Source organism: Giraffa tippelskirchi, chromosome 6 (assembly GCF_054371585.1).
Source record: "Giraffa tippelskirchi isolate mGirTip1 chromosome 6, T2T-mGirTip1v1.2.pri, whole genome shotgun sequence".
Classification (NCBI taxonomy): Eukaryota; Metazoa; Chordata; class Mammalia; order Artiodactyla; family Giraffidae; genus Giraffa; species Giraffa tippelskirchi.
In genome coordinates, this window is record NC_137280.1 from 33,493,880 (window position 1) to 33,520,402 (window position 26,523).

A 26,523-nucleotide genomic window follows, 5' to 3' on the forward strand; every position below is an offset into this window, starting at 1 on the left:
CCTGCATTGCAGGCAGATTCTTTACCAACTGAGCTATCAAGGATTTGCTTCCCCTCCAGTAATATAGGAAAGTGGCTGTTGCCTTATATTCTGGGTAATTTATATATCAACAACTTTTTTAAGTATTTTATAATGTGATGGGTAAAAACAGTGTCTCACTGTAATTTTATTTGCACTCAATTTCTAGTAAGGATGAACAAAACTGCATATGATTAGTGGCTGTTTTTTCTATAAATCCTTAAAATTTTTTATTGTTAATTTTTTTGTTGGTGATTTATGGGCACTATTTTATATATTAGGGAGATTGGCCCTTGTTTTCTCAGATATAAGTTGAAAATAGTTTTTCTCATTTTGCCCTTGAGAATTTTGAGTTTGATTATTATAAGTTTTGCCAAAATCTTTTACTGTCAAATTTTCACACTTTTTGTCTCACTGAAAGTGAGAATGGTAGTCTCTCAGTTGTGTCTCACTCTTTGCAACTCATGAACTATAGACCACCAGGTTCCTCTGTCCATGGAATTCTCCAGGCAAGAATACTGGAGTGGGTTGCTGTTTACTTCTCCAGGGGATCTTCCTGACCCAGGGATGGAACCCGGGTCTCCTGCATTGCAGAAGGATTCTTTACCATCTGAGCCACCGGGGAATGTTTTTAATGTGTTTAGGGAGATATTTACAACTCAGACATCATATATCAAAAATTGCTACCATGGTTTCTTCTTCTCCTTTTTATGATTTTTTTTAAGTTATATTATTGATCCAAGTAGACTTTTCTTTCAGATGGCCATCCAGTTATTCTGATATCATGGATTGAATAAACTTTCTGTTCTTCACTGATTTTACATGTTATCTTTTTCATGTGCTTAATACCCACATATATTTGGGACTGTATTTTGAGTTATTTTTTTGTTCTTTATATCTATCAATTCATGTATCTATAATATACTCTGTAAATTATTTTGCCTTATACAACATTTTAACATCTTTTAAGCTTGCCCACTCTCAATATTCTTCTTTTGTATAATTACCTTGGATAATATTAATGATTCTTTTACATTGATTTTGAAATCAACTTTTTGTTTCACAAATAAATGAGTAGCAATTTTTGGTAAAATTGCACCAGACTTATAGGTTGATTTGGAAAGAATTGGCATTATAAAGTTGTCAGATTCTTCCATCTAAGATCACTGTATGCCTTGGCATTTGCTCAAGTCTCTTTTTTGTCTCTCTGAAGAAATTCTCAGTTTTCTTTAGATAGTGAAGACTACAGGTAAGTTGGTGTTCCTGGTGGCTCAGACGGTAAAGAATCTGCCTGCAATACGGGAGACCTGGGTTCAATCCCTGGGTCAGGAAGATCCTCTGGAGAAGGAAATGGCAACCCACTCCATATTCTTGCCTGGAGAATTTTGTGGGCAGAGAAGACACACCAAGTGGTCATAAAGAGTTGGACAAGACTGAGCAACTAACACAAACTGGTAAGTTATCTAAGCTTTTTTTTTTCCTATTGTGAATCAAGCAATTTTTCTTTAAAACAACTAATTTTCATTCTATTTAGGAAGGCTAATAATTTTTAGGTATAAAATTTGTGCCCAAAATTCTTGCTAAATTACTTATCTGTAATAGAAAAATTGCAAAAAATACATTCAAGAAATTGAAAAAATTATTTTTGAATTGTCTTCAGTTTTTCAAACATACAATAAAATAATAAATATTCCTTCTTTCTAGTTTTTTACCTTAACTTTCTTTTTTTCTTAACTGTATTGAATTATACATCTAGAATTGAAGTTAAATAGCAGTGCTAATCATTATTTACTTATCTAAAATAAGTGACAAATATGGGACTATTCAAGTAAAAGAAATCTTTTATTATTCTAATTGAGAAAATTATCTTATGTATTTAATTTGCATTAATGTTATTACTGTCACATTTTAGCTTTTTTTTTTCCTTTTCCTTTTTTCTTTTGGACTTCCAATATATGGGAAGTTGATCATATTGATCAGTTGATGAAACATTATCATCTGTGAGCTGTGGGAGCTCCCTTTTATTTTTAAAAATTATTTATTCCCATTTTTCACTATATTCTGTATTTTTCTTTTCTTTCCGTAATAAGTTACCATCCTTGATGTGGGCTGCTTTGGTTTTGGTTGTAGGTTTTGTTGCAAAATATGTATTGTGTGTATGTATTATAGCTTTCATAAATGGTTTTGTATCATCTATCTCATTAAGTACTGTGTTTCTAAGACCCATCATATTGCTGTATGAAAATCTCCTCTGTAAGTTCTATTGTCATACTAAATTCCGTGGGGTTCGTGAATCATGTTTTGCCTCTTCATGCTGTAGCTGATGGTTGCCTCTGATTCTCTGCCAAACTCTTACTTGCTCCTATGGAGACTGTGTGAGAATTTCTTTGGATTATTCACTCAGGATCTTGGGTTCTATGATGTATTCGTATGTATCCAGTAACGCTAGATGGCTTCTCAGAATGGTATCACCAGTCTGTACTCCTGTCAGCAGAGCACAAGAGGTCATATTCTCCCACAATCCCCACCACTTGCTTGTATGAAATGTGTTTTCTATATGCCGATTCCTTGCACTTTAATTTCTCCTGTGTAATGATTGGTCATATATTTTTTTCAAAATCTTCATTTTCTAATGTATCACATATATTCTTTATAAAAATGATACCATACCAATTTCATGTTATTGCTAGGTAAGATTCTTAATATATTATTTGCATTTGAGGCTGATGAGGTTCTTTCAAGCTTTACAATTTTGTGATTTAAAAAAAACAGTTTTAAAAAGATTCAGTTCAGTTCAGTTCAGTTCAGTTCAGTCGCTTAGTCGTGTCCGACTCTTTGCGACCCCATGAATCGCAGCACGCCAGGCCTCCCTGTCCATCACCAACTCCCGGAGTCTACCCAAACCCATTTCCATCGAGTCGGTGATACCATCCAGCCATCTCATCCTCTGTCGTCCTCTTCTCCTCCTACCCCCAATCCTTCCCAGCATTAGGGTCGTTTCCAATGAGTCAACTCTTCTCATGAGGTGGCCAAAGTATTGGAGTTTCAGCTTCAACATCAGTCCTTGTTTTACAAGCAAAGGTTTACAAGCAAAGGTTTTACTTGTAAATTTCCCACAAGCTGCCTGTCTAAATATAACAGGAAGTATCTAAAAATTCTAAGGAAAAAAAGAAAAAACTAGGATAGGGATGAGCGGGAAGTCAAGGTAGGCACAGCTATTATTTCAGAAATATATTTACTCATTTAATAAACATCTACAAAGTGTATTATGTGCTGGACACTATAATGAAAGCTGATGATACACAGATGAGTAAGACAGTCACCTCCCTTGGAAAACACGTGTCCAGTGGAGGAGAGAGGCATGTACAAACAAATGATCTGCAAATATAACTACAGGAACATTAGCAAAACACAGGGGACAGAAGTTTCTTCCATTTTATGACTCAGATTTTCCGGCCTTAAATTAATGTGTTTATTATAATGATGACACATTTTCAGAGTCATATTAGGGAAGAAATAGAGAAAAATAGAGTTGAGTCCATTGATTGTTGGATTTGGTCAACAAATATTTATTGAATGACTCATTTTATCATTGTTCCAGGTGTCAGGGATACAAAGGTGAGCAAATGGTAAATGATAACCTTCAGAGGACAAAAGAAGCAGGAGCAGTGTATCACTAATTCTTAGGTCACAGTGATCCAGAATGTTTATAGTCGCTCAGTCGTGTCTGACTCTTTGCGACCCCATGGCCTGTAGTCCACCAGGCTCCTCTGTCCATGGGATTTCCCAGGCAAGAATACACATTCCTTAATCATCAGTGCTGAATGTCAGAGATCATATTAGTGTATATATATATGGGAGTAAGCATTTTAATTTTGTGGTTGTGGCTACATAATGCTGATTCCATCTTGTTTTACTAAGAACAAAGATGCATTAAAAAGAATAAATCTTTCCATAGACTGGTGGTTCTTCTTGCATACATAGTGACCTGGACCTGTTAAGGATGTCCTTAGGCAGAGATGTAATAAATAAAGTTGGTCTCCTCCTGTAATCTTCTACCACTATTCAAGGCTGAGATGGGTACAAGCAGATTTATGGTATGTGATAGCAGAGCAGAGGTCAGTTGTGAAAAGGCTATGAAGTCATAAAAACTAGAGGTGATGTAGGTTTTAAAATTAGATACCAGTCATTTTATTTCTAAGGCAGTAATGTGGTCCTTTGAAGCCCAGAGTTTCTAGGGAAGTGCAATTTTGAAACATTTTTTTCTTCAAATCTCCTCCATTCTGTTCTTCCTTCATTATGTAGAACTCCAAGGTTTATGTAGGACTGACCCCATCCCTAGGTCAGCTGGAATAATCCTGTCCTCCTTACCCTATTGAGTGGTTCACTGGCATCTTGAGAAGCCTGCATGGATGAGCTGCACTTTGAAGATAGAGTAAAATTTGGATAAGTGGAAAACAAAACACGGGCAATAGTGAAGAAACAGGAATATGCAAGGTTTGCTCAGGAAGTGTGAGCAAACCTTTTTAACACCTAAAGCCACCTAGGTGATTAAATTCAGTCCTTTCACTCACTTAGCTAATACTGAATGGTATATAGTACTGTATCAATAGACAGGTTTCAACAAAGGAAGTTGCCTCAAGATTTAGAAAATTCACTGTCAAAATAAACTCACTGATTTTAGAACTAAAAAGGCCTAGGTCATAATCTTGAACAATCCGTTCATTTTCAGGTACAAAAACTGGAGCCCAGATAGCTTAAGGGGATGGAAGCAGTAAAACATGAGGGGAAAAGTACAAGTTGCAAGAATCATTTAAACTCTCTTTCTTTAATTTCTAGCCCTGGAAAATTTGCAGGAATGACACAAGAAACTGTTGTAATTTGGGAAAAGGGCATGTACGAATCACCAAACACAAAATAGATACCAAATAAATATTCCCTTTCATTTTCGTTCTTCCCTTTATTGATAGTAATTAGTCATGCTAAGGCAGAATTAGAAATAACTTTACCTGGACTTCCAAGAGAGTTCTTCCCACACAGTACAACAGTCCTTTTTTAGAAATCCCATAAGGAACCACAGAGGGCTCTGCTAAAGCGCTTCAGTTGTGTCCAACTCTTTGCTATCTATGGACTGTAGCCTGCCAGGCTGCTCTGTCCAAGGGATTCTCCAGGTAAGGAACTGGAGTGGGTTGCCATTTCCTTCTCCAACAGAAGCCTCTCAATTCAGTCGCTCAGTTGTATCTGACTCTCTGCGACCCCATGAACAGCAGCACGCCAGGCTTCGCTGTCCATCCCAACTCCCAGAGCTTACTCAAACTCATGTCCATTGAGTCAGTGATGCCATCCAACCATCTCATCCTCTGTCGTCCCCTTCTCCTCCTTCCTTTAATCTTTCCCAGCATCAGGATCTTTTCTAAGGAGTCAGTTTATCACATCAGGGGTCCAAAGTATTGAAGTTTCAGCTTCAGCATCAATCCTTCCAATGAATATTCAGGACTGATTTCCTTTAGGATGGACTGGTTGGATCTCCTTGCAGTCCAAGGGATTCTCAAGAGTCTTCTCCAACACCACAGTTGAAAAACACCAATTCTTCAGTGCTCAGCTTTCTTTATTGTCCGACTATTACATTCATGCATGACTACTGGGAAAACCATAGCTTTGACTAGATGGACCTTTGCCAGCAAAGTAACGTCTCTGCTTTTTAATATGCTGTCTAGGTTGGTCATAGCTTTTCTTCCAAGGAGCAAGCGTCTTTTAATATTATGACTGTAGTCACCATCTGCAGTGATTTTGGAGCCCAAGAAAATAAAGTCTTTCATTGTTTCCATTGTTTCCCCATCTATTTGTCATGAAGTGATAGGACCAGATGCCAAGGTCTTAGTTTTCTGAATGTTGAGTTGTAAGCTAGCTTTTTCACTCTCCCCTTTCACTTTCATCAAGAGGCTCTTTAATTCTTCTTCGCTTTCTGCCATAGGGTGGCATCATCTGTATATCTGAGGTTATTGATATTTCTTCGGGTTATTATCTTCACTACCTCCACCATAGTTTGGTCTCAGGTCAAACAACAGGGAAGGAACAGAGGCCTGTCCATCAAGAGAAAATTGGATTAAAAATTTACTGAGCATGGCCCCACCCATCAGAACAAGACCCAATTTTCCCCACAGTCAGTCTCTCCCATCATAAAGCTTCCATAAGCCTCTTATCCTTATCCCTCAGAAGGCATACAGAATGAAAACCACAATCACAGAAAACTAATCAACTGATGACATGAACCACAGCCTTGTCTAACTCAGTGAAACTATGAGCCATCCCGTGTAGGGCCACCCAAGATGGACGGGTCATGGTGGAGAGTTCTGACAAAACGTGGTCCACTGGAGAAGGGAACGGAAAACCACTTCAGTATTCTTGCCTTCAAAACCCCATGAACAGTATGAAAAGGCAAAAAGGTAGGACACTGAAAGATGAACTCCCCAGGTCGGTAGGTGCCCGATATGTTACTGGAGAAGAGTGGAGAAATAACTCCAGAAAGAATGAAGAGATGGAGCCAAAGCAAAAGCAATGCAGTTGTGGATGTGACTGGTGATAGAAGTAAAGTCCAATGCTGTAAAGACCAATATTGCATAGGAACCTGGAATGTTAGGTCCATGAATCAAAGTAAATTAGAAGTGGTTAAACAGGAGATGGATGGCAAGAGTGAACATCGACATTTTAGGAATCAGTGAACTAAAATGGACTAGAATGGGTGAATTTAATTCAGATGACCATTATATCTACTACTGGTGGGCAAGAATTCCTTAGAAGAAATGGAGTAGCCCTCATAGTTAACAAAATGCAGTACTTGGGTGCAATCTCAAAAACAGAGTGATCTCTGTTTGTTTCCAAGGCAGACCATTCAATATCACAGTAATCCAAGTCTATGCCTCGACCACTAATGTGGAAGAAGTTGGAATTGAATGGTTCTACGAAGACCTACAAGACCTTCTAGAACTAACACCCAAAAAAGATGTCCTTTTCATCATAGGGGACTGGAATGCAGAAGTAGGAAGTCAAGAGATACCTGGAATAACAGGCAAATTTGGCCTTGAGGTACAGAATAAAGCAGGGCAAAGGCTAACAGAGTTTTGCTGAGAGAATGCACTAGTCATAGCACACACCCTCTTCCAACAATACAAGAGAAAACTCTACATATGGACATCACCAGATGGTCAATACAGACATCAGAGTGAGTCTATTCTTTGCAGCCAAAGATGGAGATGCTCTATACAGTCAGCAAAAAAGAGACTCGGAGCTGACTGTGGCTCAGATCACGAACTACTTATTGCCAAATTCAGACTTAAATTGAAGAAAGTAGGGAAAACCACTAGACCATTCAGGTATGACCTAAATCAAATCCCTTACGATTATACAGTGGAAGTAACAGTAGATTCAAAGGATTAGATATGATAGACAGAATGCCTGAAGAACTATGGACAGAGGTTTTTGACATTGTACAGGAAGCAGTGATCAAGACTATCCACAAGAAAAGTTCAGTTCAGTTCAGTCGCTCAGTCATGTCCGAATCTCTGCGACCCCACGAATTGCAGCACACCAGGCCTCCCTGTCCATCACCAACTCCCGGAGTCTACCCAAACCCATGTTCATCGAGTCAGTGATGCCATCCAGCCATCTCATCCTCTGTCGTCCCCTTCTCCTCCCACCCCCAATCCTACCCAGCATTAGGGTCTTTTCTAATGAGTCAACCCTTCGCATGAGGTGTCCAAAGTACTGGAGTTTCAGCTTCAACATCAGACCTTCCAATGAACACCCAGGATTGATCTCTTTTAGGATGGATTGATTGGATCTCCTTGCAGTCCAAGGGACTCTCAAGAGTCTTCTCCAACACCACAGTTCAAAAGCATCAATTCTGCGGCTCTCAGCTTTCTTCACCGTCCAACTCTCACATCCATACATGACCACTGGAAAAACCATAGCCTTGACTAGACAGACTTTTGTTGGCAAAATAAGAAAAAGAAGAAAAAGAAATGCAAAAAAGGAAAAATGGTTGTCTGAAGAGGCCTTACAAATAGCTGAGAAAATAAAAGAAGCTAAACACAAAGGAGAAAAGAAGAGATATACTAATTTGAATGCAGAGTTCGAAAGAATAGTAAGGAGAGATAAGAAAGCCTTCCTCGGTGATCAATGGAAAGAAATATAGGAAAACAAGAGAATGAGAAAGACTAGAGATCTCTTCAAGAAAATTAGAGATACAAAGGGAACATTTCATGCAAAGATGGGCACAATAAAGGACAGAAATGGTATGGACCTGACAGAAGCAGAAGATATTAAGAAGAGATGGCAAGAACACAGAAGAACTATACAAAAAAGATATACATGACCCAGATAACCACGATTGTGTGATCGCTCACATAGAACCAGACATCCTGAAGTGCAAAGTCAAGTGGGCCTTAGGAGGCATCACTACAAACAAAGCTAGTGGAGGTGATGGAATTCCAGTTGACCTATTTCAAATCCTCAAAGATGGTGCCGTGAAAGTGCTGCATTCAGTGTGCCAGCAAATGTGGAAAACTCAGCAGTGGCCAAAGGACTGGAAAAGGTCAGTTCTCATTCCAATCCCAAAGAAGGGCAATGCCAAAGAATGTTCAAACTACCACACAATTGCACTCATCTCACTCACTAGAGAAGTAATGCTCAAAATTCTCCAAGCGAGGCTTCAACAATAGTTGAACGTTGAACTACCAGATGTTCAAGCTGGATTTAGAAAAGGCAGAGGAACAGAAATCAAATTGCCAATATCCATTGCATCATAGAGAAAGCAAGAGAATTCCAGAAAAACATTTACTTCTTCTTTATTGATTACACCAATGCCTTTGACTGTGTGGATCACAGCAAACTGTGGAAAATATTTCAAGAAATGGGAATACCAGACCACCTTACCTCCCTCCTGAGAAATCCATATGTAGGTCAAGAAGCAGTAGTTAGAACCGGACATGGAAAAACAGACTTGTTCCAAATTGGGAAAGGAGTACATCAAGGCTGTATATTGTCACCCTGCTTATTTAACTTATATACAGAGTACATCATGCAAAGTGCTGTGCTTGATGAAGCACAAAGTGGAATTAAGATTACTGGGAGAAATATCAATAACCTCATATATGCAGATGACACCACTCTTATGACAGAAAGTGAAGAGGAATGAAAGAGCCTCTTAATGAAAGTGAAAGAGGAAAGTGAAAAAGCTGGCTTACAACTCAGCATTCAGAAAACTAAGATCATGGCATCCAGTCCCATCACTTCATGGCAAATAGATGAGGAAACAATGGAAACAGTGAGAGATTTTATTTTCTTGGTCTCTAAAATCAGTGCAGGTGGTGACTGCAGCCATGAAATTAAAGGACGTTTGCTCCTTGGAAGAAAAGCTATGACCAACCTAGACAGTATATTAAAAAGCAGAGACATTACTTTGCTGGCAAAGGTCCGTCTAGTCAAAGCTATGGTTTTTCCAATAGTCATGTATGGGTGTGAGAGTTGGACCATAAAGCATGCTGAGCACCGAAGAATTGGCGCTTTTGAATTGTGGTGTTGGAGAAGAGTCTTGTGAGTCCCTTGGACAGCAAGGAGATCCAACCAGTCCATCCTAAAGGAAATTAGTCTTAAATATTCATTGGAAGGACTGATGCTGAAGCTGAAACTACAATACTTTGGCCACCTGATGTGACGAACTGACTACTTAGAAAAGACCCTGATGCTGGGCGAGATCGAAAGCAGGAGGAAAAGGGGACGACAAAGGAGAGATTGTTGGATGGCATTACCGACTTGATGGACTTGAGTTTGAGTAAGCTCCGGGAGTTGGTGATGGACAGGAAAGCCTGGCATGCTGCTGTCCATGGGGTCGCAAAGAGTTGGACACAACTGAATGACTGAACTGAACTGATATCTAGCCAGAAAGGACCAAGGCAATTCAACCAATCAGAATATGTCAAGGAGATGCCTCAGGTTTATCTAGAAAAGCAATGGATCATGCCTGGGGGTAGAGGATGAATAATTCCTTTACTAACAAATGGTACAAGCGGCTTACTGCACTGTTTCTAAATCTTGGTTGCATATCAGAATTATCTGTGGAGCATATGAAAGATATGAAAACCTGGTTCCTATCCTAGAATTATGGAAACAGGAATTGGGAGAGGAAGTAGAGGCATACAGATTTTTGGGTGACATATGGTTGGATATGATGATAAGTTCAAGGGGTTGGGAAGCCCTGGTCTGTTTTGTGCCAGATATTTGCAGAACACTGAAAATACAGGCATGAATGAAACATAACTGGTTCTATTCCTGCCTTAGAAGACTCTGTCCTAGAAAAAGTGATGATCAGGTGGGAGAGACAGGCAAGCAAAGATAAACAATCAACCAGATAAGATCTAAGACAGAGATAAGCACAAAATTAGAACACAGAGATGGGAAAATCCAACTCAGTCTTAGGAAGGGAAGAAGCTTCCTAGAGGATGTCACATTTGTTTTTTAACTTTTTATTTTATATTGGAATATAATCAATTAACAATGTTGTGTTAGTTTCAGTTGTACAACAAAGTGATTCTGTTATACATATACATGTGTCTATTATTTTTCAAATTGCAAGACAGAAACAGACTCAGGCTTAGAGAACAAAACTTAGAGTTCCGGGAGGGGGACGGGGGGTAGGGTGGGGGAAGAGGTAGTTAGGGAGTTGAGGATTGACATGTTGCTACTGCTGCTGCTGCTAAGTCGCTTCAGTCGTGTCCGACTCTGTGCAACCCCATAGACAGCAGCCCATCAGGCTCCGCCGTCCCTGGGATTCTCTAGGCAAGAATACTGGAGTGGGTTGCTACTTCCTTCTCCAGTGCATGAAAGGGAAAAGTGAAAGTGAAGTCGCTCCGTTGTGTCCGACTCTTAGCGACCCCATGGACTGTAGCCTACCAGGCTCCTCCGTCCATAGGATTTTCCAGGCAAGAGTACTGGAGTGGGGTGCCATTGCCTTCTCCGATTGACATGTTACACACTGTCATATTTAAAATGGATAGCCAACAAGACCTACTCTGTAGCACAGGAAACTCTGCTCTATTTTCTGTAACAACTTAATTGGGGAAATAATTTGAAAAAGGTTGTCACCTTGGAAGCAAAATACAAAGGATTTGTAGGTGTCTCCCCCAGTGAAGGAGGTTTGGAAGGATATCCCAACAGAATTGAACCTCCAGCACCCACAGAACCTTGCAAGTAGGTCAGATGATTCCTGGGAGAAGCCTCAGTGCAAAAGATTAGGGAACTTAAACATGAAAGTCACTTAGCCGTGTCCGACTCCTTGCAACCCTATGGACTATACAGTCCATGAAATTCTCCAGGCCAGAATACTGGAGTGGGTAGCCTTTCCCTTCTCTAGGAGATCTTCCCAACCCAGGAATCAAACTGGGGTCTCTTGCATTGCAAGCAGATTCTTTACCAACTGAGCTATCAGGGAAGCCCTAATCCTAGGGCATAAACGTGGGCCAGGGCTTTTAGGCGTGCCTGAGTTGGAGGCTGTGATGCTGATCTGTTGCATCATTGACTTATAGCTGTTTCCTAGGCCATTTTCATTTCTTCCAACTGGACATTTACTGGATGCCTTTGTACCCATGAGACAGTCATAAAAAGAATTGATAGTAGAAATACACTAGAGGGGCAACACATTCCCTTGCCAAGTTCAGTGTGACAGAAGGAAAGCACTGGGGAAGAGATGGTGACCATAGACAAAGCTGGGAGGAAGGTGTACACCAAGCTGAGAACAGGCTTCTTATGCTCTGCAGGAGTCTAGATTTCATCTAGTTGGCCATGGGGAACCCTAGTTATTTTGTGCAGGGCAGTGACAGAGTCTGATTTAATTTTCTGGAAAGGTCATTCTAAGCATATGCAGGTTTTCTTTCTCCAACAGAATTAAGTATGCATAACAGGAATCCTATCTTGGCCTTTTTTTGTTGTTCTTGCTTTGGGGGATTTTGTTTATTTCACCAACAGTGCTTAGCAGAGTCAGGGACACATGAAGAAGTGAATAGTTAATAGATTCATTAATTGATTGGGAGGCACCAACTCTTACTTGAGTTAATATAACATGGATACTATATCCTATGTGGTGTCTGATAGTTAAAGATGGCTAGCAATCTTTTTTTCTTTCTTTCTTTATTTGGGTGCATTGGCTCTTAGTTGCAGCATGTGGGATCTTTGATTTTTGTTGCAGTAATGCAGGATCTTTAGTTGTGATAGCTTATGGTGAATGATGTCAGATTCGTGATCTCTACGATTTAGCTTTGAGATCAGGGACCAGGCTTGATTACTCAGAGCTTTTGTGTGGCAGGACAGAGAAAGCTTCTGACATAGACATCAGAAGGGGGACAGAGAGTGCCCCTCTCACTAGTCTTAGCGAGGGAGGTATATACTTTTTCAGTTGGTTATTACAGTAAATCAAAAGAATGTCTCAAGGTTGTAAAGGTCTTACCAGTCCCACTGCCACAATTTACATTTTAAGATGACAGGATTTGAACTAATACTAGAAAGATCTTACCAGACCTACTCCCAAAGACATCAGGATTAGTCAGAAGGTTCTTAAGAAGGAGAAACAGTCCTCAAGCAGGATACATTGTTGTTATATAATCCTTAATACAGAGTTTAACATGAGTTTTTTTGTTGTGTAATCATCAGCTCTGGGCTTAAAGAAAAAAAAAATTATGTGACTAAGACTAAGGAATGTAGAAAAAAGTTTGTCCTTTTCTCCTTGAGATCCCCAGACCCCTTTCTCCTTCTCAGGGACCCCAGACTTCTTATCAACCTGCCTAAGAATTAACTCTCTCGGTTGTAGCATGTGGGATCTAGTTCCCTGACCAGGGATTGAACCCAGACTCCCTGCATTGGGAGCATGGAGTCTTAGCCACTGGACCACCAGGGAAGTCCCTGAAGGTCTCAGGCAATCTTAAGCTCTGCTTCTTAATTTTAACATGTACACAAATTACCTGGGATCTTGTTAAAATGGAGATTCTGATTCATCATGTCTTGGGTGGAGCTTGACATTCTGCATTTCTAATAAGCTTCCAGATGCTTCTTTTGCTGATGATCAGCATTCTTACAGTTTGAGTGGCAGCATGATTTGTAGATGATCAAATGGTGGAGTCATCTGTGAACAGTGGAACTTTCTACAGGGATGGTGGAAGTGAAGAAGCTTCACCATGAGAGAGTAAGACTCCTTGGCTGAGACGCCTATGGCCCCTTTGGGACTGGTCTGGAAGGCAGTGACATAACTGTGAGGCCCCTAGGGTAGGCCTTGTTGTTATTCACCTTTAAGGGAATTTCTGATGCTGCCACCAGTTTCTTCCTCACACCACCAAGTATTGAGTTCAGCTAGAAAATCCATTAGTAACAGTGGAGTTGATAATAGAACAGCAGATAAAGTCAGAGAGCTCTGAAAACAGCATGCTCTCAGTGTGAAATTTGTTTAGATCTATATAGAATAGAGTCTTTTCTTAGAAATTTTCACGTTTGAAATTTGATTATGGGCCAGTTCATCATTGCTTAATATTCTCCTCTTTTTCTTTGCTCACTTACTCATTGTCATGTAATGACAACCTGGATGTCCCTCAGTCCTCACTGTCTTATAGGCATAAAAGACAGCCACATAGGTTAGGCTGCAGTTTGCTCCCTTGATGTTATTCATTATTATGAACAGGTGCTTGGTCTTTATTTTAAGGCCCCCTGATCTTTCTACTGGTTCTCAGAGAAGCCCCAGGCCTTGTCTTCTCTCATTCCCAGTGTTTATGTGGGTCATTGCCTGCCCTTCCGTCATTCAGCAATAGACCCCAATGGTTGCTCCATCTCAGGTCCCCATGACACCACCCACTCCATGCTGGCTGTGGCCACTGCATCCTTGGACTGAAGCCTTCAGCCCCCTTGTGAGCCTCATCTGGGAAGTATCAAGAGTAGTAGCAAAGACAATTGTCTCTAGAGAAAGAACCCCACATCTCAGATGTGTGATTTGGGCAAGTTATTTAACCACTCTAAACCTTAAATTTCTTTCCTGTAAAATGAGAATAACTAGAGTTCTATAACCTCAAGATTTTGAGAAAATCAGGTAATCCCCTTAAGCTCCTAACACTTCATTCCTGGCACATAGAAAATTCTCAATAAATGCTCACCATTCTTCTCACCACTTCTCTCTGTATTGTTATGATCCCAGTTTGGATGAGCTTCATTATTTCACCACAGCACAGCTGAGACCAGTTGATAAGGTTTCCATGACATGGCTGATGTCTCACAGATAACTGAAGGGGATTAAAATCTGGGAAAGTACAACTGGTATTTAATACAAAGGCCCAGACATAATACAACCAAGTGGATTCTTCTTCTGCGGTCCCTTCCAAGCGCCTCCTTGCATTCCTACTGGTAACCGTCTTTCTGGGTCAGAAGATATCCTCCCTGCACATTCAGAAGAGTGTCCTTGAGCCTATCTAGACTCCTTTGAGTTCAGACTCAGAGGTCAATTTTGCATTCTCAGGTTCATTTTCTTTTCTACTCCCTTAGAAGGGAAGCTTTTTCCTGCTCAGGAGTATCACCTTGCCTTGAAATGAGGACCAATGTCTTTTTCCCTTCCCAGTCTTGCTCCAGCATTCACTTTCTTTCCTTTGTGCGGTGGATAACCCAGCTCTGAAGCGGTCATTATTCAGTCTCTATTCAAGATCATGTGGAGATAATCTCTCATAATAATAATAATAACAATAGCAGTTAAATTTCTCATGTTTCCCTCACCCTTCTGCCCCTGAAATATTTTTAAAATATGTTTCTTTCTTTTTTTTTTTTATTCAGTTTTATTAAGGGACCTCTATACTGTTCTGCATAGTGGTTGTATCAATTTACATTCACACCGACAGGGTAGCAGGGTCCTCTTTTCTCCACATCCTCTTTAGCATTTATTTTTATAGTTTTTTGATGATCGCCATTCTGACCAGTGTGAAGTGATACCTCAGTGTGGTTTTGATTTGCATTTCACTAAATATTAATAACTTGAGTAGGAAATGGCAACCCACTCTAGTATTCTTGCCTGGAAAATTCCACGGACAGAGGAGCATGGTGGGCTACAGTCCATGGTGTCACGAAGAGTTGGACACGATTGAGCAACTAAGCACAGCACAATATTAGTCATTAGTGATGTTGAACATCTTTTCCTGTGCCTCTTGGCCTAACACAGTATTAGAAAGCAACTATACCCCAGTTAAAAAAAAAGACAAAATGGGAAAAAGGACACTAGTTATTAGAATTTAAATGTTTCACAATATGTTACTCTAACAAAATGTACAGTCAAATTATATAGAGAGTCAAAAAATTAAATAAAATACCATATGTTTCAGCCTTAAAAAAATGAAAAAGTTCTTCTTATTTCACTTTCTGCTTCAAAGTAGTTGTTGTCCACCCCCATCCCTGGCATTTAGGATACAAAATGTATATTAACACATGAGGCTCTTTATATGTTCTGGTCTTCTGAAATGCCCTCTGCTCCTTTGCTTTCTCAGAAAAGAGCATTCAACCTTCATGGCCCAGCTTAAATCTGACTTCTTCTCTGGATTCTTTCTAGAACCTGGCACCCATGTCCTCAGACATCAACCAGGTTCCCTCCTCCAGGCCCCAATGACAGTCTGTACATTTCTTCACCACCTTACGCCATATAATACTTCTCTTCCAGTTCTGCCTCCCTCTTTTAGAGGGAGCTCTATGAAAGCACAATCTCTAATCATAAAAGTGGCCAGTGAATTTACCTTTAATTTACTGAGTTCTTTTTCATCTACTTTTTTCTCTGATCCTTACTAAAGGTCTGTGAGACACATAGGGCAAGTATTGCACGATCTCTGCTTTATATATGAGAAAAAGAGTCCATAGCCACCCCATCTCTGTGAGGGAAAAGGGCAGTAAACAGAGCCTGAGTTCTTTGGACTCTAATTCCATCACCCCCTTTCACTGCTTTTTATTGCTTCCTTTTAACAGGAACTAAACCTTGGTAGGAAAAGGATAAGATCCCCAGGAAGACAAGACCTGGACCAAGGAAAACTGAGGGGAGATGGCAACACGCAGAGAAACCACACCTGCAGAATTACGAGGACTCGGAGGTAAGATTGAGTTGCGTGTGATGAGAACCCTGGGTGTACTGTTTGCTGACTGACTTTCAGACCTGAGGGAAGCCGTTCTTTGACTAAAACGAAGTGGATGGGAATGGGAGTGGGGAGACACCACAGCAGTTTGTACTTAAAATCCAGTCTCTAGCACCACCTTGCAGAGTGTCCATCATTCCTTTTCAGTCTAAGTGACAAATAATTTTGTTAAAGTCTTCAACTGCTGGTAAGAGTCCTTTTTAGAGCTGAAAGCAAAACAAACAAACATGAAGCCCTACGGAGCTGAGAATAAGCTCTGGAGAGAGTGAGAGCATTGGAAATAGTTACTGGCATGAGGAAGGAGATCACAATGTACCTTGTCTCCAACGCCACGAGCTTGTCTCCTCAGCCACTCGCAAGTCCTGCAGGCGGTCTGAGCTTGGTAGGAGTTTGGGGAGGGGAGGTGCGGGGGAGGGGGTGGTTCAGGGGAGACGCCCGGGACAGGAGGGCTCAGAGCTATTTCAGACTCAAGGCCAACAGCCACGGAGACCTTGAGTTACGTCACCAAAACTGTCTGGACTTGAGGCCCCTGAAGCCAAATGCGGTTTCCAGAAAAAGGATCCGCCGCACATTTGGAAGCCCATCAACCGAATGTTGTCTCATCACTTTTGTGCTTGAGATCTTTTCATTTGTGAAGAGCATATTATTTTGCTTAATTATGGGCTTTGAGGAGATGGCATAGAACAGCGGAAAAAGCATGAGCTCGGAGTCAGAAAGACCTGGGTCTGAATCATGGCTCTGCGGTCCACCGGCTGCGGGGCACTGACTGGGGCACCTCAGTCTCCTCGTTGTGAACTGAGAACATTCTTGTAATAATTACCCATCTCACAGGAGAGTTGTTAGGTTTAGATGGCTAATGTGTGTCGAGAGTCATATTGTGCTGCCGTTCAGATATTTAACGATCAGTAGCTACATGAAGAAAGTGTCTTTCAACGCAGTGACATTTGGCAAATGAGATTTCATTTTCACTCCAGAAGTGTGTATATGGTGGTGTGTTTTCTATATATATATGACTTCCTTCTGCTTGCAAAATGCTGTTTATATGAAATTACATTCCCCAGAAAGGTAGTTGTGCTATTATTCAGTATCAAAATACCTCTCCAAATTCACATTTCCTAGGAAGTTCTCTTAGATGGAGCCTATTGGTGCCCTACTGATACTTTTTTTTTTTTTCTAGAACCTGGATATTTCATTTTTAAATTAACTTTTATTGGAGTGTAGTTGCTTTACAATGTTGTGTTAGTTTCTACTGTATAGCAAAGTGCATCAGCCATATGTATCATTTATCCTGTCTTTTCTGGATTTCTTCCCGTTTAGGTCACCACAGAACACTGAGAGTTCCCTGTGTAGTAGGTTATCGTTAGTTATCTATTTTGTACACAGTATCAATAGTGCATATATGTCAATCCTAATTCCTCTGACCCCATTTCCCCCAAATGTGTCCGTATGTTTGTTCTTTACATCTGTGTCTCTATTTCTGCCTTGCAAGTAAGATCATCTGTACCATTTTTCTAGATTACACATATACGCATTAATATATGATATTTGTTTTTCTCTTTCTGACTTACCTCACTCTGTATGACAGAGTGATAATTCATTTTTAAATATTTATAAATAGTTTATTTTGGAATCATCTATGCCATGACTGATTATCCTTTTCTTTAAAAAGGGTCGTGTCCAGAAAGGAGGTAAGATCAGAAGCCTTTATCTGCAAAACTCAGTCACTTACTACCTGATACTTGTCTCTTTATCTCAAGTATGGGGGTAATTATTTGACCTAGGTATTTTATAGTTTTTTTGTAATTTTCCCCTGAAAAAAAAAATCAAATGAACTCATAAATGGGAATGAATTTTAAAATTATAAAAGATATAAAAATTTAATTTATGATGTGATTTTTGCTATAGATCCCTTTGCAGCATATAGGAAAATTCTCTGTGCCAAGGCCACCTGTCTGATGCTGTTGACTGCTTCCTGCCTGGGAGTCACCTTGAGGTTACTTGGCACCTCTCTTTGCCACCGGATGTTAGGAGATTGAGTAATTTTCTTGAGTAATTGTCTCCTCTGACTCACATTCCTTGCAGTCCCCATAGTGACAGTGTACCACCCAGGGAGGGCAAGGAATTTCCTCTCTATGGTTGTTTAAGGACTAGCCCCAAACTTTCAACTAAGTCTTTATTTAACACGTCTTCCAATACTACCTACCTGAATAGCCACAGAACAAATCTGTGCAGAAACCAGATTCGGGCTTGCTGATATGTATTTTGAGTATCTGCTCTGGGAAACACACAGAGTCTCCACTCCTCTAATGAGATTCTCCTTAATGAGATACTCATCTCTCCTTAAGGACCTAATTAGGGTGGAAGATCATAGTTACTACATGACACTTATTGTTGTTGTTGCTTAGCTAAGTTGTATCTGACTGTTTTGAGACCCCCTGAACTGTAGCCTGCCAGGCTCCTCTGTCCATGGGATTTCCCAGGCAAGAATACTGGAGTGGGTTGCCATTTCCTTCTCCAGGGGATCTTCCCGACCCAGGGAACAGACCCACACCTCCTGCATTGGGAAGCGAATTCTTTACCACTGAGCCACCAGGAAAGCCAGTAAGTGCCAATAAATAATCCAGAGATACCTTATAGGTGTACTTGACTATCTTCTTTTCCTTACTTTATCTATTTCTTGTTTCTTCTTCTTTTAGTCCTTTCTTTTATTCTCCCTGTAGTACATTATCTCCCAATCAATAGACTCACTATGGCATTCTCAGGTATATGTTACTACTTGCATTAGAAGTACAGTCAGTGCCCTACGGAGGGTTCCACTAATTCAACCAACTGGGATTTTTAAAAGATTTTTTTTTGATGTGGACCATTTTTAAGGTCTTTATTGAATTTGCTACAATGTTGCTTCTGTTTTATGTTTTGATTTTTTTAGCCATGAGGTTTGTGGGGATCTTAGCTCCCAACCAGGGACAAAATTCACACTCCTTGCATTAGAAGGCAAAGTCCTAACCACTGGATCACCAGGGAAGTCCCCCAGGTGTGATTTTAATCTGTGTTTGGCTGAATCCACTGCACTGTTGGTTGAATTCATGGATGCAGACCCACAGATACCAAGGGGTAAATGTGCTATGCCATATTATCTTTATAAGGGATTTGAAGAGCCTTGGATTTTGACATCTCTGGGGTTCCTAGAAGCAATCTCCTGTGGCTACTGATAGGTGACTATACCCAGAGCACAACTGTAGACTCTTAGTCCAGGTTCTAGATTCTCATCCCTTGCTGTGTATTGCTATTACCCAGAAAACTGGAAAACACTGATGCCTGGGTCGCAATTGAGTTTACATCTCTAGGGGGTTAGGCCCTGGGCCTGGTATTTTTAAAAAGCTTCCAAAATGATTCTAACATGCATCCAGATTACACTGGTTAAAGATACTTGGAAAGCGAAGATATGACAAAGCTATACTAAAAATAAAATAAGATTTATGGCTCAAAGAGCTGCAATCATGTGGTTTGGCCACACTTGCTTGTTTCCTATCCATCAAATAACAAGTGTTTTTTTTTGAGGACCACAAAAAGAGGGGCTGGTTACACCCAGGCAAACCCTGTAGCTTGTAGTTTCCGAGATAAGGTGAATGGCCACGAAACACTCTTAGAGCTAGTATTAGTTGGGAACACACTCTGAGTCATGTGCTACACTAGACACTTTACGTGCATTATATATATCATTCAATGTTCTTAACAGCCATGTAAGGCATTATTATTCTTCCTAGTTTCCAAAAAGAAACATTGATACCAGGTGATTGCTGAAATAGCTCAAGAGCTGACCACTAGTTAGAAGTGGAGCCAAAAAACTTGAATTTGACTGCTGTCTTCTTTTTAAATTCACTGCAGAAGTAATTCCCAATCTTGGCTGCCTTATTAGAGTCATTGGAGGAGCTTTGTGAAAAAAAGCAAAAAAGAATCCTTTGCTCAGGTTAACACCTTGGACCAATTTAACCCATGTCTCTTAAGAACGGAATCGAGACATCAGTAGTTTTTAAAGTATCATAAGTGACTCAAGTGAAGTGAAGCGAAAGTCACTCAGTCATGTCAGACTCTTTGCAACCCTATGAACTATCCTGTCCATGGAATTCTCCAGGTCAGAATACTGGAGTGGGTAGCCTTTCCCTTCTCCAGGAGGTCTTCCCAACCCAGTGATTGAGCCCAGGTCTCCCACATTGCAGGCAGATTCTTTACCAGCTGAACCATAAGGGAAGCCCACAAGTGACTCAAATTACTGCTGATTACTGGGGTGTTTAGCAGCGATTGATCTGATAGTTTTGTGAAAGAAGGATTGAAGTCAGTGAAGCTGGAACTAGGCAGATCATTCAGGAAGTTGGACAACTTAGGCTTCTTTGGGTCTGAATTCTGAATGACAGTGGCAAAGCTGGTAGTAGAAATGGAGAGGAGAGAATGAATTCAGGAAACCTGGAAAAGAAAACCAGCTCAAGGGAAATTTACCTACTTGGGAAGGACAAAGGAAAGGCAGAGTCAAAGATAACTTCAGGTTTTTAGGTGTGTCAGGCTTAAAGGGTGGTTGGTGGTGCCCTTGACAGAATTGAGATGCTAGGAAAGAGAACAAGTTTGAAGAGTAGGGTCGGGTAGGGTAGGGTATATAATAAAGAATTTTACTGGCCTTTGTTCCGGGAGACTAAATCTTTGTACTATCCTAACTGATGAAGGGTATCATTTTTATGCTTATATTGGGTTGCCCAAGAAGTTCATTAGAGTTTTTCCATAGCATCTTACCAAAAACCCAATGAACTTTTTGGCCAACCCAATATAATTACAAATGTTAGGCTCCTAGATAAGTTTAGCATAGAGGCTGGATGTAAGATCAATCAACCATGTTGATTAGTGTTGTGACTTTGAGCTATCTTGACCTCCAGGATGTGGAAGAGGGCTGGAAAGTGAGTTCAATCAATCCTGCTCATGTAATGAAACCCCGATAAAAACTCTGGACAGTGGAGCTGCCTAGTTGGTAAATACATTATTCATGTGCTGGGAGGGCGATGCAACTGATTCTACATGGAGAAGGCATGGTCCTCCCAGGACCCTCATAGATCATGCCCCTAGGAGTATCCTTTATAATAAACTATGATCATAAGTATAGTGCTTTCCTGAGTTCTGTAAGTTATTCTGGCAAATTATCAAGCCTGAGGAGGTTGTAGGAACCCCTTCTTCATAGAGTGGCCTGGGGACTCCCTACAACGTGTGGCTAGTGGATGCCTCTGAAGCCAGGGCAGTCTTGTGGAGGACCTTTCCCCATAATCTATGAGGTCTGTGCTACCTCTGGCTAGTTAATATCAGAACTGAATTTCAGGACTTCCTTGGTGGTCCAGTGGTTAAGAATCTGCCTGTCAATGCAGGGGACACATGTTTGATCCCTGGTCCAGGAAGACTTCACACACTGCAGAGCAACTAAGCCCATGTTCCGCAACTACTGAAGCCTGCCCACCTAAAGCCTGTGCTCTGTAACAAGAGAAGCCACTGCAGTGAGAAGCCCACACACCACAACTAGAGAGTAGCCCTCGCTTGCTGCAACTAAAGAGAAAGCCCAAGCAACAAAGACCCAGCACCGCTAAAAATAAATTAATTGAAAAAGAATTTCTGTTCCCCCACTTGGGGTGGAAACAGAATAAGTTGACACAAACATAACATAAATATCTGTAGCCAAACTCAAAATTGCATGAAACTAGTTTGCCCTCCACACTAGGGCAAGAAAATGCAGGAAATACTAAATACAGCTTTTAAATGCCCACTTCTTGATTCTTAACTGACTGCTCTTTGACTTCCCCAAGTGTCTTTGGATCAGTATGATAAAATGAAATAGCAAGAGTTTTAAAGACAAAATGGAGCTTAAAATCTATCTCCGTTACTCCCTTTCTATGAAATAGTGGGCATATAACTTATTCTCTTTTGCCCATGGCCCTTTATCTTTCAAATGGGAATATTAAGGGCTAATTTGTAAAGCCGTTAAGGGAATGAACATAAAAAGATAAGATCTTGGCAAATGACAGATGCACAGTGATTGCTATTTTCTTCTGTCCTTTAAGATTATTTCCAATTGGAATCGTTCTTTGAGAGAGATTTTCTTTTATCCAGATTCATCAAAAGGAAGTCAGAGTGATTGATGTGGCTTCCCTGAACACTCAAAGACCTATCTGACTTTGTGGCAATAGGCTAACTCAGCCTCTCAGATGTCAGTGACTGGTAGAGTTTTGTCTTAAAGAGCGTCTTCCCATAATTGTCCACCATCTCTGCTGAGCATGTGAACAGAGAACATCTCCATGGTATTTGCATCTGCTCTCTCCGTGGTGCCCGCAGTTGTGTGTGCAGCATTTGCCACAAACCGTCTGAGCTGCAGGCGCTCTGTGTCCGTACTCTGCACCGCAGTGCTGTCACAAGCAGTCCCAAACTTCAGTGAAGCCCAGAAAGCCTAGGGCTCATAATAAAAGCCAGGTCTATGGATACCTATGTGTCTCCTTAACCGCCTTCTCTTGACCTGCCTCTCTTCCATTTTGGGGGTGAAGTGGTTACAACTCTGAACCAAATCTCAGCATGGTTTCCTGGAGGAATGACCCTTTCTCATTTCCCTACTCAAATGATTTCATTTCCCTGATCAAAATGATCACACAGAATGGTTGGGACCCATCCTTTGTGTGAAGTTTTAAAAAATACTTGTTTGCTCTGCCATGTACTGTGTTAGAAATTTACGTGGGATGTCCAGATAAGTTTCTAAGGTTTTAGTCTATGGATTATGCAGACAGAGAGGCTGAGCCCTAAAACAATCACACTGCTTAAGAGGAGAGACAAGGTTTATTTATTTTTCACACAAATATTCGTAGAAGCTTTATCGTAATAGCCTCAAACTGAAAACAAGCTGCCGAGCCTATAAGATCTTATATTTTTAACACAATGACACAAGGGAAAACAAAAAACAACCTTTTAATATACAACACTTCATGCATTCTACTACACCTATTCAAACATTCTTCAGTTAATCAAGAAATGAACTAAAAGAACACAAGATGACAGATGGTATAAAATTAGTGTGCACTAACTAAAACAAGATTGAGGGCAAGAGAAGAAAGGGGTGACAGAGAATGAGATGGTTGAATGGCATCGCTGACTTCATGGACCTGAGTTTGAGCAAACGCTAAGAGACAGCGAAGGACAGGGAAGCCTGGCGTGCTGCAGTCCATGGGGTTGCAAAGAGTTGGAGTTGCCAGTTAGCAACTGAGTTTAGCTGCTAAACTGAACAACAATCACTAAGACAAAATGAATAATTCCATTGAAGTAAATACAGTCATCATAAATATTATTAAACTGTTGAATATAATTCCTAAAATATTATATACACACGTGTTGAATATTAAAATCCAAAAATATTTAAAATCAGGTGTGTCTTACTTTAAAGCCCCTTTCCTTTGCTGAAGGTTTATTAACTCACGTAAGCCTGCTTATGAGAAAGATGGCTACTTGTTTCGAAGTGGAATCATCTCTTATATTTATTCTCAGACCCCATCAAGTTTTATATTTTCTAGAAACTTTATTATGAAATTCTTTATTCTCTAAATGTGGCTTAGTCAACAGAGGCTATTTTCAAATAATCAAGAAAAGATGTAGTGCCAGTTATACCCAAGTGTGAGTTTGCAGGCTTTAAGTTTTTTTAATATCCAGTTTCAATTTCATAGTTTGGGTTTAAACAGAAATTTATTCTGGAGGCTTTAGCAAAGCTGCTTCTCTTGCCATCTCCTCTTAGTAAGCAAATCCTGGATGCTTTTCTCGCCACGAGTGCTTAATGGCAGAATACATCATGTTACCATCCAAGGCAGAGTTTTTTGAGTGGCATGTTCTCCTAGCAGGAGGGAAAAATCTGATCCAGGTGCCACAAAAAACAGATGAAATTTTCCATGCAAAACTATTAGTCTTGGATTGCTGGCTAGTGAATTTTGTTTTTCAAAAGTATGACTTTGGACTCTTACTGTCATCCTATTTCAGAAGTGATGTTTGGCATCTTGAGCTAAAATCCAAAGGTGTAATTGAGATAGACCATTGGTAGGAAGTGGAAGACTTGGGGTAGCTGTGACACACCCAGTCCATGTAATAGGTTATAATAGAGGTCTCAGTTTGTAAAATGGTGGATGTCAGGGGAAGTCAGCAGCTAGGGCTGTGAGGATTTAGTAAAATGATGTAACAAGTGGATTAGGGAGAGTTAATGAATTAGGTTGTTGAGATTTAATGAGATGATGTCTGTTATGAGCTTAAGTGTAGGGCTGTGTTCCTAGCAAGTTCTTAAAGGGCTTTTCCTGTGAGTTCCAAGGTCAGTGTAGAAGCAATAGCAAATTGAGGATGGATCAAGGATTTCCTGGGTTTTGGCTTTATAGAACATCGTTTTCTCATCTTATTTTTGAATTATTTTTTATTGAAGTATAGCTGCTTTACAATGTTGTGTCACTATCTGCTGTACAGTAAAGTGAATAAGTTATATGCTTATATATACCCACTCTTTTTTATATTTTCTTTCCATTTAGGTCACCACAGAGCATTGGGTAGAGTTCCCAGTGCTATACAGTAGGTTCTCACCAGTTATCCATTTTATACATAGTAGTGTCTATATGTCAGTCCCAATCTCCCAATACATCCTCCCTCCCTCCCCCTCTTAGTAACCGTAAGTTTTTTCTCTACATTTGTAACTGTTTCTGCTTTGCAAATAAGTTCATCTGTTCCATTTTTCTAGGTTCCACATATAAGGGACATTATACGATATTTGTTTTTCTCTTTCTGACTTACTTCACTTACATAACATTGTTTTCTAAGAACCTAAATGGACACAATCTTAGGATAACAGGAAAGCATGTAATAAGTGATAGAGATTATTATTATTGCTGTTGTTATTATTACCATTAACATCAGTATCAAGAGGTAGTTGAACTGTCCTTTGATAAGTGAGGTGATAGATACCTGCACAGTGATTAAATGCACTCAGAGAGGGAAAGCTAGTTGTTTCTCGTTTCATCAAGAGAAGCACAAAGTTAAAGAAAGGAGCATTGTAGTAGAGTTCTGAGTCTTAGGAGCTCTGAGTTCTTCCAGCTGTGCAATTTGATTGGGATCCTTAACGGTTAGAATACACTCATTTCCAAAATTGCCCAATAAGAATTCTAGCATCAACTTCTAACCTATGGAATCAAAGTCATCTGAAACTGTGCTGGGAATGTGTATTTTGAATAAACATCCCAAGTGATGCTTATGATTAGATTATTTCTGATAAACACTGGGTTAGAACAATCTAGACGGGCCCACCTGCTCTAAAATTCTAAGTAAGAATTTCTATTAAGGAAACCTTTTTTCCCAGTTTCAATTTCAGAGTGAAAGCTCTTAAGTCTTGGAATTGTGTTCTGTTGGCAGTGTGGGTCCATTGTATATGTTGTAGGGAAATCGCTAAGCAAAAAGATTACTTTTAAAATGATTAAATTTGAGGTCATCATTCCCTAGGATGGTTTAGAAGTGACTGGACCACGACATGAGAGGTGAACAGATGACCTCGTGTTGTCTCTTAGAAACCTATGATTCCACAGAGATGACACAGTTTTCATGCATGATCTGTCCTGTTTACCCTCTCTGGTCTGAAATCAGTGAGTCATGAAAAACCAAAATTGCTACAGAAATGTCAATTTGGAAGACGTCTTTGTGTTAGTTAGAAGGATTTTTGTGGAAATATGACTTAAGCTTTTGTGTCTCAAAAGATGAGGTAGAATTTCCCTGGAAAAAGAATCAAGAGAACCCAAGGAAATGGGAGATTTATTTTGTATTAAATACTTGGAAAAAGCCAGGAATCTCAATCCATTAGTCATAGCCAAGTGTCCAGTGATGGTGCTGTTCCTCTGATGACTCTTGGAAAGATGGAAGATGCTTTAATGTGACCGGCTCTTCCATTCTGGGCTCCCAGCCCTAGTCTGTGTTGTCTATTTACTTCATGGCTGAAACTGTCCTAGTAGTCAACTCTTCTGCTTTCATTGTCTCTAGCCTATTTCTACTCCAATCCATTCTCTACACTCCTGCCAGAATAATATTGAAAAGCTACCTTGCAAACATCAATACCTTTCTTAAAATCTCAATGGCTCCTCTTGTGTTTATATGTAAATATTACAAAACTAAAGATTCTCAGATGGAGAAGTACTCACAGTCGTTGCTGTTAGCTCCTCAAATCCAAACAAGTTTGTCTGGTGTTTAGGGACCTAAATAAGGACTCCTGCTTGTTAATGACAGAAACTGG

General features: G+C 40.1%; 1 protein-coding gene and 1 long non-coding RNA gene across 22 annotated transcripts in view; one reads left to right on the plus strand and one right to left on the minus strand.

The window, feature by feature from the left end:
- COLEC10 (collectin subfamily member 10) overlaps window positions 1-26,523 on the plus strand; it is a 484,235-nt gene that overhangs the window by 257,563 nt on the left and 200,149 nt on the right. For all 21 annotated transcript variants that reach the window (XR_014058044.1, XR_014058041.1, XR_014058043.1 and 18 more), the window contains one exon: window positions 16,045-16,166. The gene's annotated coding sequence lies outside the window, so the exon portion shown is untranslated. The remainder of the gene's footprint in view (window positions 1-16,044; window positions 16,167-26,523) is intronic.
- Window positions 3,567-16,566, minus strand: LOC145511674 (uncharacterized). The gene is made up of 4 exons (XR_014058048.1): window positions 16,525-16,566; window positions 14,205-14,347; window positions 13,029-13,189; window positions 3,567-6,101 (listed from the first exon to the last, which is right to left on the minus strand). It is a non-coding gene; the product is annotated as an uncharacterized LOC145511674 (long non-coding RNA).